The sequence below is a fragment of the Bombus vosnesenskii genome, unplaced genomic scaffold (genome assembly GCF_011952255.1).
Source record: "Bombus vosnesenskii isolate JDL3184/JDL3185 unplaced genomic scaffold, Bvos_JDL3184-5_v1.1 scf7180000013452, whole genome shotgun sequence".
In the NCBI taxonomy this organism is placed as follows: Eukaryota; Metazoa; Arthropoda; class Insecta; order Hymenoptera; family Apidae; genus Bombus; species Bombus vosnesenskii.
In genome coordinates this window covers 117499-130493 of record NW_022883062.1, presented here as the reverse complement: position 1 = coordinate 130493, position 12995 = coordinate 117499, and the positions used below count along the sequence as shown (strand labels likewise).

At 39.1% G+C, this 12995-nt stretch overlaps 1 non-coding gene across 1 annotated transcript; it reads left to right on the top strand.

The window, feature by feature from the left end:
* Nucleotides 1–5123: 5123 nt before the first annotated feature.
* LOC117238355 lies at nt 5124–5230 on the top strand. Its single transcript, XR_004494188.1, has one exon. It is a non-coding gene; the product is annotated as a U6atac minor spliceosomal RNA (small nuclear RNA).
* Nucleotides 5231–12995: the final 7765 nt, after the last annotated feature.

Below are 12995 nucleotides of genomic sequence, written 5' to 3'. Positions count from 1 at the left end.
CGGTCACACTAAAAATTATTGTAACAGAAGCCCGGCATGTGCTAAATGTGCAAAGAATCACTTAACAATACACTGTTCATACATAGGGAAAATAAATGAAGTAAAATGCTACAACTGTAATGGAAACCACCCAGCCAGCTATAAAGGATGTGAAATGAGGAAACAATTACAACGTTAACTGTTTCCACCACTTCTCAATAGATCAATCAGTAACTACCAACCACAACAAAGTTTAACGGATAATGAAGCAACATTGAAAGCACAAAATGAACCAAAAGCTATAAACAGAAACATAGATCCCCAAGGAAACCGAAGCTACGCGGAAGTAGCCCAAAACATTAGACAAGCAACGCCCACAAACAATCAGATTCAAAGCAACAACACCGAAGACGATACAGAAATCAAAGAAATGCTCAAACAATCCATTAAAGGTACGGAGATATTAAGAAAAATGGTAAGTGAGCTAAACACAATACTAAGGCAACAAGTACAACAAACAACAGTCATGTTACAACTACTCACAAACTTGCTAAGTAAACAATAAAAATGTACATGCTCAAAATAGCAGCCTGGGACTCTAACGGACTACAACAAAGGGGCCTAGAAACTAAAACATTCCTGTATAACAATAATATCGACGTACTACTCGTATCGGAAACACACTTCGCTACAAAAAGTTACATAAAAATACCGTACTACACAATATATGATACCAAGCATCCCTCAGGAAAAGCACACGGAGGGACCGCAGTAATAATAAGAAACGACATTGAACATCACTTACGCAGCCAAGCTAGTAAGGAATATACGCGAGCAACCACCGTTACTGTACAAACTAGCAGCAACCATTTACAGTTGTCAGCAGTATATGTACCACCGCGACACAAAATTACATCATAAATGTGGGAAGAGTACTTTCGACACTTAGGTGACGAGTACATCGCAGCGGGAGACTATAACTCAAAGCACACACTATGGGGATCAAGAATCACCACACCTCGAGGCAGAACCTTGGAAAAATACATTAGAAATGATAACCTCCATATATTATCCACAGGAAGACCGACATACTGGCCGACAGACCTGAGCAAAATACCTGACCTATTAGATTTTGCAGTTACAAAGGGACTAAACGCAAATAAACTAAACATAGCACCCAGCCTCGAGCTTACCTCCGACCATACGCCCATAATAATTACATACAGAAACAAACCAATACCTTACAGCAACACAGATACGCTATGCAATAAAACCACCAAATGGCAAACATTTAAAGAAATAATTGAGAGCAAAATCAGCTGCAACATCCCACTGAAAACACCCAAACACATCGATCAAGCAGTAACAACATTCACAGAAACTATCCAAGAAGCAGCAAGGGCAACCACTATACCTGAAACAACCATAGACAAACAAAAACAGTTCCACTAGACAACCTCGAGAAAATTAGAGAAAAAAGAAAAGCGAAAGCAAAACGGCAAAAACACAGAACAAAAGAAAACAAAAAGCACCTAAACAAACTCGCAAAAGAAATAAAAACAAAATAATAGAGCACAACAACAACGAGTTCACAAAGTTCATCGAGTCACTATCTGCACACGAGAACTACGACTACTCCCTATGGAAAGCCACAAAAAAAAAAAAAATAAAGAAGACAATAAAAATGGTCTCAGCAATCAGAAGAGCAGATAACACATGGACAAGAAGCAACGAAGAGGAAGCTGAAGAATTTTCCAACCACCTATGCAACACATTTACCCCACATAATACCAACAACAGCAACCACAATAGTCATACGGACGAGGATTCGCTAACCACTAGTATACCAACTGACAATCACTACACCATACCCAAAGCAACAGCACAAGAAATCAGAAACATAATTGAGAAAACAAAAAATAATAAAGCACCGGGAATCGACCTAATTAACGGCAAAATCTTGAAAAACCTTCCGCCAAAAGCGATAAGACAAATCACGATAATAGTTAACGCAATACTAAGAATACAATACTTCCCACAAACTTGGAAACTGGCACAAATCATAATGTTACTCAAACCATGCAAGGACCCACACGATACCAAATCATACAGACCAATCTCATTACTTCCTGTGTTCTCTAAGATACTAGAGAAAGTAATTTACGACCGCATAAAACCTATAATAGAGAAGAATCAATTAATACCGGATCACCAATTCGGATTCAAAAACAAACACTCCACAATAGAACAAACGCACAGACTCGTCAATGAAATGTTGCAGGCGCTGGAAACAAAACAATATTGCACGGCACTCTTTATGGACATCGAAAAAGCATTCGATAAAATAAACCACAATAGCCTACTTCAATCAATCAGAAAACAGTTCCCGGAGCAGATATACCAATTAATCAAATCATACGTAAGCAGGAGAACCTTCATAGTAAAAATCAAAGACACATACTCTGAAGTTAAAGGAATCAAGGCAGGAGTTCCGCAAGGAAGCGTCCTAGGATCAATTTTATACACATTATACACGGCCAACATACCAACAACTAACAATAGCAAAATACTGACATTCGCGGATGATACAGCTGTACTAGTCAGGCACACTAACCCTGCAACAGCAGTTACATTACTACCAGAACATATCACAAAAATAGAAATGTAGCTTCAAACAAAACAAATTAAAGCAAACTCCGATAAATGCAAACACATTACATTCACACTGCGAAAACCACCAAACATTGTACTAAACGGCACACACATAATACAAACAAGGCAAGTCAAATGCCTAGAATTCCACATGGATACACACCTCACATGGAAACAGCATATCAAATCAATGACAGACAAAGTACAAACAGCAAGGAGACAAATGCATTGGCTAACAAGTCGAAAATCCAAACTAAGTATAGAAAATAAATTAAAAATATACAAAACGATCATAAAACCAATCTGGACGTACGGAATAGCACTATGGAGGACAGCAGCAATGAGCCATACAAACAAAATAGAGACCGTACAAGCTAAAATTCTTAGAGCAATAGTAAACTCCCCATGGTACGTTAGAAACGAGGATATACGGAAGGATCCGGGAATACCAACGGTCAAAGAGGAAATTAGAAGACATGCAGGAAAATATAAAGGAAGAACGTCAAACAACAACATCAACACGTCAAACATAGACAAAAGACTGAAAAGGAAACACCCAGCAGACGTCACAAAGGACACAACCTGACAAACACGAAGATAGTATCCCACTGGGGATAGCCACCCGCATGATAATCAAACAGCCAAAAAATTCTACCAAATGTACAAATCGGACAAATAGTGAATGTGAACAACTAAAAAAAAAAAGAAAAAAACTGAAGCCATCGACAGCGTGTAGACAAAAGTCTGCGACGAAGACAGACCATAAACAGTAGACCGGCGATGTTGGCTTCGGGGTTTTTCAGTTATTGGGTAACACAGCTAGCCTACGGATCTGGCTCAAATTGTATTCTTACTTATAATTCCATTTAAATATATTTTCTACCTGTCAATTTATCCACGAGTTTACACATCGAATAACCTCAACAATTGTACCACACCAAATGAAGCTACTTAAAATTCTCTGCGAGAATTGATTGTAAATAGTCTACCAAATGAAACAAAAATTTCGTGGTTTTAGACACACCCACACCTAGCTTTCCACCTCCACAACATCCTCACTAAAACTTACTGATTCTCTATCTTTAGAACAGTCAACATCTCTTTACCGAGTTTCTACTCTTAAACCAATCGCCTACTTAATTTATATAAAGTTACTAGAGTAAGGTGTAATTTATACGTGTCTATTCAGTGTATATCTTAATTGTGATTATTAAGTGTATAATAAAGTGTAATAAAAAGTTCTAGATGGTTGGAAAAGTCGGCCGGCGCCACTCACCCAATTTAACGTTGGATTTCTTCAACGGAACCGTCGGTCAACGACGAAGGTCGTACGCAACTACGTTTGAAGCACTCTTAAACCCGAATCAAATGGAGGACATTTATATCGTCTATCTGGGAAAATCGCATAGTGGTACCAGTTGCGATATACACACCCGTCGCTTGTATTAATACACATACAACTTGTAACAAACATGTGAAAATTTCGCTAACAGATATATAGGGCTATGTTGGCTAATAAAAACCTCTTTTAATCGTGTATCTTAAGGCTCGGTGCAGATGAGCCATATATTATCGTAGGACATCGTTCCGGCGCCTTTGGAAGAGCAGAGAAAGAAATGAAGCTCTCCTGTTTCGCAAAAGAAGGATACATACATATGTATTTTCTTGTTCTTCCAACTCATTGCCGTTGTGGTCATTTGTTGAAAATTCAATCGTATGCATCGGACCTAAATCTTGAGGTTAAAATCATCTGTTTCAAATTATCAATTAGACCTATTTATAACTTATGCTAATCCCATGTGTTATAAAATCTCTGCCAGTGCGAGGGAAAACGCAAGGCTAGGCATCTTGTAAATAAGTGCATTAGAAGAGGCAGAAATTCTTTTAGAACGGCCATCTGTTACTACAAGAATTATAATAGTAGCAAAAATATATTATTAAGAGCTTCATAATAAATTTAATAATAACGATTTAATTAAGGAAATTATTTACCTTTACCCCTTGTATCTTGAGAGGGCTATGAAAAATGTACATCTCCTTCAAGAGACCAATTAGAATACTTCCTATGATATACAATGCCACATTAAGAATCAAATACTTTCCAATCACCTAGAAGCTCGGCGGGACAGCCAGCGACGCTCGTTAAGGCCCAGAAGTGAAGACGACACGTGGTGAGTTCGAATCCTCAGCATATAATAGAGGCGCAGGAATAGCACAGGATGAGAAAGTTTCTTTTAACAGAAACATACTACAGGCAAGCGGCCAGCCTCGCCCTTGCATGTGACGTGGATGGGTGTACTTTCTGGGAGTACATGGTTAAACGTGCTTGGGGACAAGCACACAGGGGCCCGACGATAAAAACTCGCACTGGTACACTGTCCCGTTCGTGGAGGTTTTAGCCGGTAAGAATCCGGCACTACCTTCTGCCCGTCCCCACAGGGTGGTAAGGTGTCTATGAAGATTTCCTCCACGTAAAAAAAAAAAAATTTTTTTTGTAGTATGAAAGGAGAGACGTTTAACACTCCCGTATACAAGGGTGGAACACACATATAAATGGTAAGGCACTGTCGCCTTTCGACAACACTTACCAGATCTTTTTGGAAGGATCGCGGAGGGATTCCGCTATGCTAATAATTTTATGCTAAAAATAATTATTGGCATATAATAATTTTTGGTGCTAATAATTTTTTCTTTTGAGCATTGGATTTCGAACAATATATTAGACGCGAATCTAGATGTTTGATCCATTAACATCATGTAATCAAAAACGAAATAGATAAAAAAATTTGATATACAACACAGTATTACTGAGTAAATTGACACTGTCAATTACCAAATTCCAGACTTGAACAATATAATCATAGGCCAAACTTGGATACATACCGGTGGTTAGAAGGTGGCGCCTACTGACATTCTGAATCAACTTCAGTAAACGTATTTCTTTGAATAATGAAATTAAAAATGTTACACGAGTAGCGATAATATCGTAAACTGTTTATAATTTAATTAGACATAATGTTACTTATATGCTTGTAAAAAGTTTCTATTTGTAAATTGGTTGTTTTACTTTATTTATATGATCATATATTACTTTATATCCTTTTATTTTATTTCATGTTTTATTATCTCCTTTATTTGGGATCAAGACCCTCATCATCATCATCATCATCATCATCAATAATATCATCATCATCATCATCATCATCATCATCATCATATTACAACTGTTTTCTGAATAAACGCAAAAAAAGGTTCACATTATGCAGTTGTTTATTGAAATCATTACAAAGTCTCGTAGTATCTAAACACACAAAGCAACACTGAAAACAGTCGTCTGTGCTATGTGTATCATGTGTATGGTTAAAGAGTAACATCTTCGCGATCAGTGGTTATTTCACGTTTTAACCAGACTTAGACTTTGTGAGTACGTTCTTTTGTCATCCCGTTGGCCGCGGATTCGTTCTTGAGCCTGAGACCATCGTCACTAGTGTCGCGAGTGCCGAACCGCCGTGATCAATTGTCAAGACTGTGTGGCGGATCGGTATCAATAGGACGCAGACAGGTCGAGGCATCAACATGGCGCAACACCTCCCGGGCGATCCGCTGGTACCAACCGCCAACACTAGAGGGCTACGACGACAACGAGTCTGTCTAACTCGCTAGCGGTCGAATATACGAGCGAATGATACAAATACCGCACCTAGCGAGACTCCCTCTACGTCTAAGGCAGGGACTACCGGGCATAGCCTTACTGACGAGTCCACCGGTAGTCCCGGGACGAAACTCACAACTCTCTTTTCATCCGCCACAACTGTAATAATTCTATCATTGCAATAAACTACGCCTGTGTATACCGTACCAATGGCTAATTCTCGAGAAGATTCATTTGACGCCCACAACCCTACTCCCAGTGCAAATCCGACATATATATGTCGGGTTTACATTAGAGTTAGGGTTAGGGGCGTGAAACGAATCTTCGTTTGGGTTACACGTTGTCGTTATGCAATAGAGAAGACATTGACTAGTGCAAATACGATTATTATAGAACCGGACAAGTAACCGTGGTAGTTAGGTACTCGAGAAACTAATGACAATGATCCTAGGTTCAATAACGAATCCGCGGTCGACGGGATGACAGATGAACGTACTCACAAAATCTAAGTCGGACGCGTAATATTCACTGGTCGTAAAGGGTTATTCCTTTCATCAATGAGATCGCGAGCGAGAATGTCCTTCCCGTCCCGATGATGCCACGGAGGAAAACTATAATGGGGTGTGTCTAAGGACACGAGATCATCGGATTCGTCGAGAAAAGCCTTCGTTCAGAAAGTAAGGGAAATTGACGTTGCTGCTAATTGGTCAATCTCCATATCGGTGGTTAGAAAATGATGCTAGCCGTTCTCGAGGGAAAGTTGCTAGTGGGAGACGCAGCTCATTGAAAAATAGGTCTCCCCTATCTTCCCGTAGTTGGGACAAAGACTGTTTGACTGTTTGAAGGACTTTAGTTGACTAAACCTTAATATTTATAACGGGCGCTCGGGCTAGCCGAACATGTACTGCGGAGACGCATCGACATCTGGCAATCATCTTACTCGAAGAATAGGGTCTGCGTGTGGCGAGCAACGGGACAAAAACCGTTGGAATGTTTACTGTCGCGTGTCGCCACGAATATTTCTTTAAAGGAGAGCTATAGAATTATTCCATACCTTTGTTAGGCAAAGCGTTCATCCCGTGACCGCGGCTACGTTCGGCGACTGACTGTCGCCTCGAGCCCAAGCTCATTATCACAACTCTCGAACAATTACAATCGGGTTGAATAACTACAATTGTTCAATTACAGCTATAGTTGACTCTAGGTTACAATGTTGCGGGATTATCCAAAATTCCAAAGGCTTCGGTGTTCTTTCATCTCCGACATTTATGTATTTTCTTGTTCTTCCAACCCATTGCCGTTGCGGTCATTTCTTGCAAATTCGATCGTTTGCAACGGACCTACATCTTGAGGTTAAAATCATCTGTTACAAATTGTTAATTAGACCTATTTATAACATATGCTAATCCCATATGTTATAAAATCTCTGCCAATGCGATGGAAAACGCAAGGCTAGGCATCTTGAAAATAAGCGCATTAGTAGAGGCAGGAATTCTTTTAGAACGGCCATCTCTTACTACAAGAATTATAATAGCAGCAAAAATATATTGTTAAGAGCTTCATAATGGATTTAATAATAATGATTTAATTGAGGGAATTATTTACCTTTACCCCTTGTATTTAGAGAGGGCTATGAAAAATGTACATCTCTTTCAAGAGACTAATTAGAATACTTCCTATGATGTACATTACCACGTTAAGAATCAAATACTTTCCAATCAGTCGACTGTTGACCACCGAGCGGGACGGACCCCTCGGAGCGCGCGTCGGAGTAGACAAACATCCACTAAAGTAGAAGGACCAAGTGACAAAATAGTGACAAAAAAGTGAAAAATACGGCATCGACATCATCTCCATAAATACAAATAAGAACAAAAAGAAAATAAAATAAGATAAGACAAAATAAAACTGTACAAAAAAATAAAAGCCACCGATTATGAAGCCAAGAGCAACGAAACGGAACCCACCGTAGACCCAATGAAAAAAGCCTCCAAGAGAAAAATAAGTATACATAAAACAGCCAGGGAAATCAACAGTATCCTAAGACTCCCCGCGCAAAAGACGCGGAAACTCAACCCACAACCTAACCTGGTTGCCAGGGCAAAAAGTCTAGCAACCGTCCCAGGAAACACAGTTGTAGATCATCACCCCAACCAAGAAGAAAAGGCTAACGAAACCAAAAACATGAAGCCCACAAGAGCTACTTCGCCTCCAGCGATAGTAACGAAAAATAGATTCAGCATATTACAAGCTGAACCAGAGCCCCATCCACAACCGGGACCATCAAGCTACCCCACTTGGAAAGCAACGCTAGAACAAATAAGAAAGAAAAACGAAACATTACGAGGCAAAACGGGAAGACACGGTCTCACCACGTCACCGGAACAATCGGCGCAGCAAGGGCGACGCACCCCACCGTACAACCTAGGAGGCCCGGCGCCTCGAACACCGCCAAGGGGGGACCGAGCACCGGACGGACGCCCCACCGGACGCTCCGCGGAGGAACGCACAAGCACCCCACCCACCACAAGAGACAACAGGCCGCCACCCATCAACATAATCCTACAAGACCCCAAGGACACCGTAACGCTCATAGAGAAAGTAGCGGACATTAAACAATTTCACATCAAAAGAATACACGCAGGTAAACACGCACTCTACCTCCAAAACCTACCCGACTTCCATAAAGCGAAGCAAACACTCCTCTCAGCGAACACAACCTTTTACACATACACACCCAAAACAGAGAAACACCATACATACTTGCTAAAAGGCTTAGACAATAGCTACACGGAAACAGAAATACTCACAGACCTACAAGCTCTACAAATAGACGACGTCCAGTTTACAAAAGTCTCACGATTTACGACAAAAAAATCAAGGGAGAACAATATATTGCTCCCAATCTACATAATACAGCTATCCCCCGACAGCAATATAAGCAAGCTACTAAAAATAAACCATTTTAACTACTACAAGATAAAATGGGAAAAAATAATAAAAAAACAGGATGACATAACTCAATGCCACAAATGCCAGCGACTAGGCCACACAGCGCAAAACTGCAACCTAAACTACCGCTGTGTTAAATGCAGTGAGCCCCATGGCCCAGGCGACTGCAAAATAAAAAGGGAAAACGCAGTAACCAAAGACAAAATATTCTGCGTCAACTGCAAAAACTACGGACACCCCGCGTCATACAAAGGTTGCCCCAAACTCGTAGAGCTTCGTAAAAAGCTAGCCGACAAAATCAAAAAAGACAAAGAAGCAAAGACACAACGGATTGCCCGAATAAGCCGCAAATACATCCCAGAACTAAAGTTCTCCGACGTAGTGAAGCAGCAAACAACACTAAATCAAATAACCAAAATCTTCCCACAATCAGCAAACTTAGATCCGCGTTCAAGCCAAAGCCCAATCACAACCGATAACTCCCCCCATCTAAACATCATAAACGTTATCGAAGACTTTAAAAAAGGTATCCTCCAAGCGTTAAAAGAACAACAAATGCAATTAAACGAAATAAAAAACACCCTATCAACGCACGAAGAAAGGTTCGACGCCATCTTCAGCACCTTCAATAGCACAGACGACGAATAACCAAAACACGCCAAACCAACAATCACAGCAAAAAACACATAAATTTAACCTAAAACATCTGAAAATAATCGCAATAAATGCTAACTCTTTAATCTCAAACCAAAAAACATACAGTATGCTAACCCTACTAAATAAAGAAGCCCCCGATATGGTACTCATCTCAGAAACAAAACTAAACAAAAGACACAAGGTACACTTCAAAAACTACACCATGATAAGACACGACAGACCGAACGCCAGTCAAGGAGGAGGAACAACGATCCTCATAAAAAACCCCATAAAACACAAAACGATCCAAATTGATAAAATAACAAGTTTCAGAACCTTAGAAACAACGATCATAAAAATAAAAATAAGCAATAAGGAAAATTTATTCATCACTGCAGCCTACGCAACCCACGGAAACCAGAAAGAATTTAACTACGAATTCAATAATCTCTTCGAACTCTTGCAGCTCAACAAACCGGAAAACTACTATATAATAGCAGGAGACCTTAACGCGAAACATACAAGCTGGAAAAACGAAATAAACAACACGAGAGGCAATTTCATTAGAAACTGGCTAGACAATAAAAGCATCCGCTACAAACAAACCTATACAGCTCCGAGCTACCCTCTTACCCAAAAGGAGGCTCATACCTGGACATATGCCTAGCAGATGCGCGACTAAAATTCCAAAACCTACGTCCAAATAATACCGTAAAAACCTTAGCCTATGACAGTGACCATAACGCCCTAGTATTTCAAATTAACAAAAACACATCTGACTTCCTAACACTCGAAACCCAGACCGAGACACCCAGGTACAACTACAAAAAGACGGACTGGAAAAAGTTCCAAAACACACTCGAACAAAACTGCGACCTAAAGATCTACAACAACGTCAACCTAACAAACAGACAAATCGACTCATTCTTAGACGAAATAGAAAAACACACACAAATCGCTCTCCAAAAATCCGTGCCAATCATAAAACAAAAAAATTCATGCGAGCCCTATATAAACAATAAAATAAAAGATCTACAGCGAGATAAAAGCTACATACTGTCCAAAATAAACAATATAAAACTCAACTACTCCTACGACAAAAGAGAAGAATTAGAATTCCTAAAGTTCCTACTACACAGAATAAAAACGCAACTGAAACAAGAATTCGCAATTTCTATAAACCATTACTGGACAAACAAAATAAAAAACATCTCCAAGAACGACTCAGCCAACATGTTCCCACAAATAAATCAAATCTTTAGACCAAAAGAACGGGGCCCCACCCCACCTCTCAAATTGCCCCCAGAAAATGCCCCCCTCATCCGAAAAGCAGGTATAACGATACACAACACCATCAAAGACACCGAGGGCAACTTCATAATACCCAAAACAATAGAAAAACTAGACATCATCGGCACCCACTTTTCCAAAATACATACGCAAAACGAACACATGGGCCGAGAACAACTAAACAGAATTATGTTAAGGAAATTCGAGGATTTGGGAATACAAATTATTTACTATATTTCCCACACAACAGTTATACATCTATATTACTCTCTGAAGAACGTCTTGCACGCACGCTGGTCGCCAACCGACTATCCTAGATTCTGCTAACATCTGGCAACAGTCTTTTGTCTCCACTAAGCCTTGACGCCCTCTGGCCCTTACACACACACTCTCATGTACAGTGTAAATGTATCACTTCCCTAACACGCCTCCTTACATTTATACTGTACACTTAATTTTATTTACATACTTGTCGAATTAACAAAATATTTAACATTTATCGCTTTATTTACATTTCTCTTATTTTACATTCATCCATGACCTAAACCTTTCAAATTTCTCTCTACACAGTGCCTTCGTAAAAATATCCACAGTGTTTTCTTCTGTACTTACTTTTATTATGTTTATCTTATTTTCCTTTACGTACTCGTGAACGTAGTGGTAATGAACTTCGATGTGTTTAGAATTTTTTGTAAAAGTTCCGTATTTTGCTATACTCATTACTCCAGAGTTATCCTCATAGATTTTTACAGGGTTATCGTCTACATTTACATCGAAGATTTTCATTAGTTCTCTGATAGTCATTACTTCGCTCACCACTTCCGATAGAGCAACATACTCTGCATACGTCGAGGCTTTTGTCACATACCTTTGTTTTTTAGACTTCCATCCAATTACATTTCCATACAATCTAATTACATACCCAGAAGTCGATTTCCTATCTATATGATCTCCTGCCCAATCAGCGTCCACATAACAATCTATCGTTTCGCACTTTTCATTTCTTTTATAATGTAGCCCTAAATCTCTAGTCCGGTACAAATATTTCAATATTCGCAAGGCATATTCAAAGTGTGTCTCGTTACAACAATCTTGAAATCTACTCAGATAATTCACACTATAACTTATATCGGGTCTGGTATTTACACTAATATACAGCAATGCGCCAATTAAATTCTTGTATCCAATGTCCTCTCTATTTATCTCAGCTTTTTCAATTTTTAAGTTGGTCTCCATAGGTGTACAGTACAATTTGCTGTTATGTAATTTATATTTGTTTGCTAATGATTCTATGTATTTCCTTTGGCTTAATCTCATTTCATTTTTTAAATAATCATACTCTATATTTATTCCAAGATATTCTTTTACTTCACCTAAATCTTTCATTTCAAATTTATCAGTTAATAATTTTTTTACACTTTGTATCTTCCCTTTGTTTTTACTACAAATCAACAAATCGTCTACGTATATTAACAAATAAACAACATTTTCTCCCTCTCCATAAGTATATAGGCACAGCTCTATATTGTTCTTCTTAAAACCTAATCTCGTCACATACTTATCAAAACACTCATACCAGTCCCTCGGACTTTCTTTTAACCCATAAAGCGCTTTCGATAATTTACAAACTCTATTCGTTCCGTCCGCATATCCCTTTGGTTGATTTACATATACCTCCGAGCTTACTTCACCATTTAAAAAGGCAGTTTCTACATCCATTTGCTCAATTATTAATCCATTTTGACAACAATATGATAGCAATATCTTAAAGGTCTGATTACTCGCCACTGGAGAATATATGTCATCGGCTACGTTTCTTTGTTGAAATCCCCTT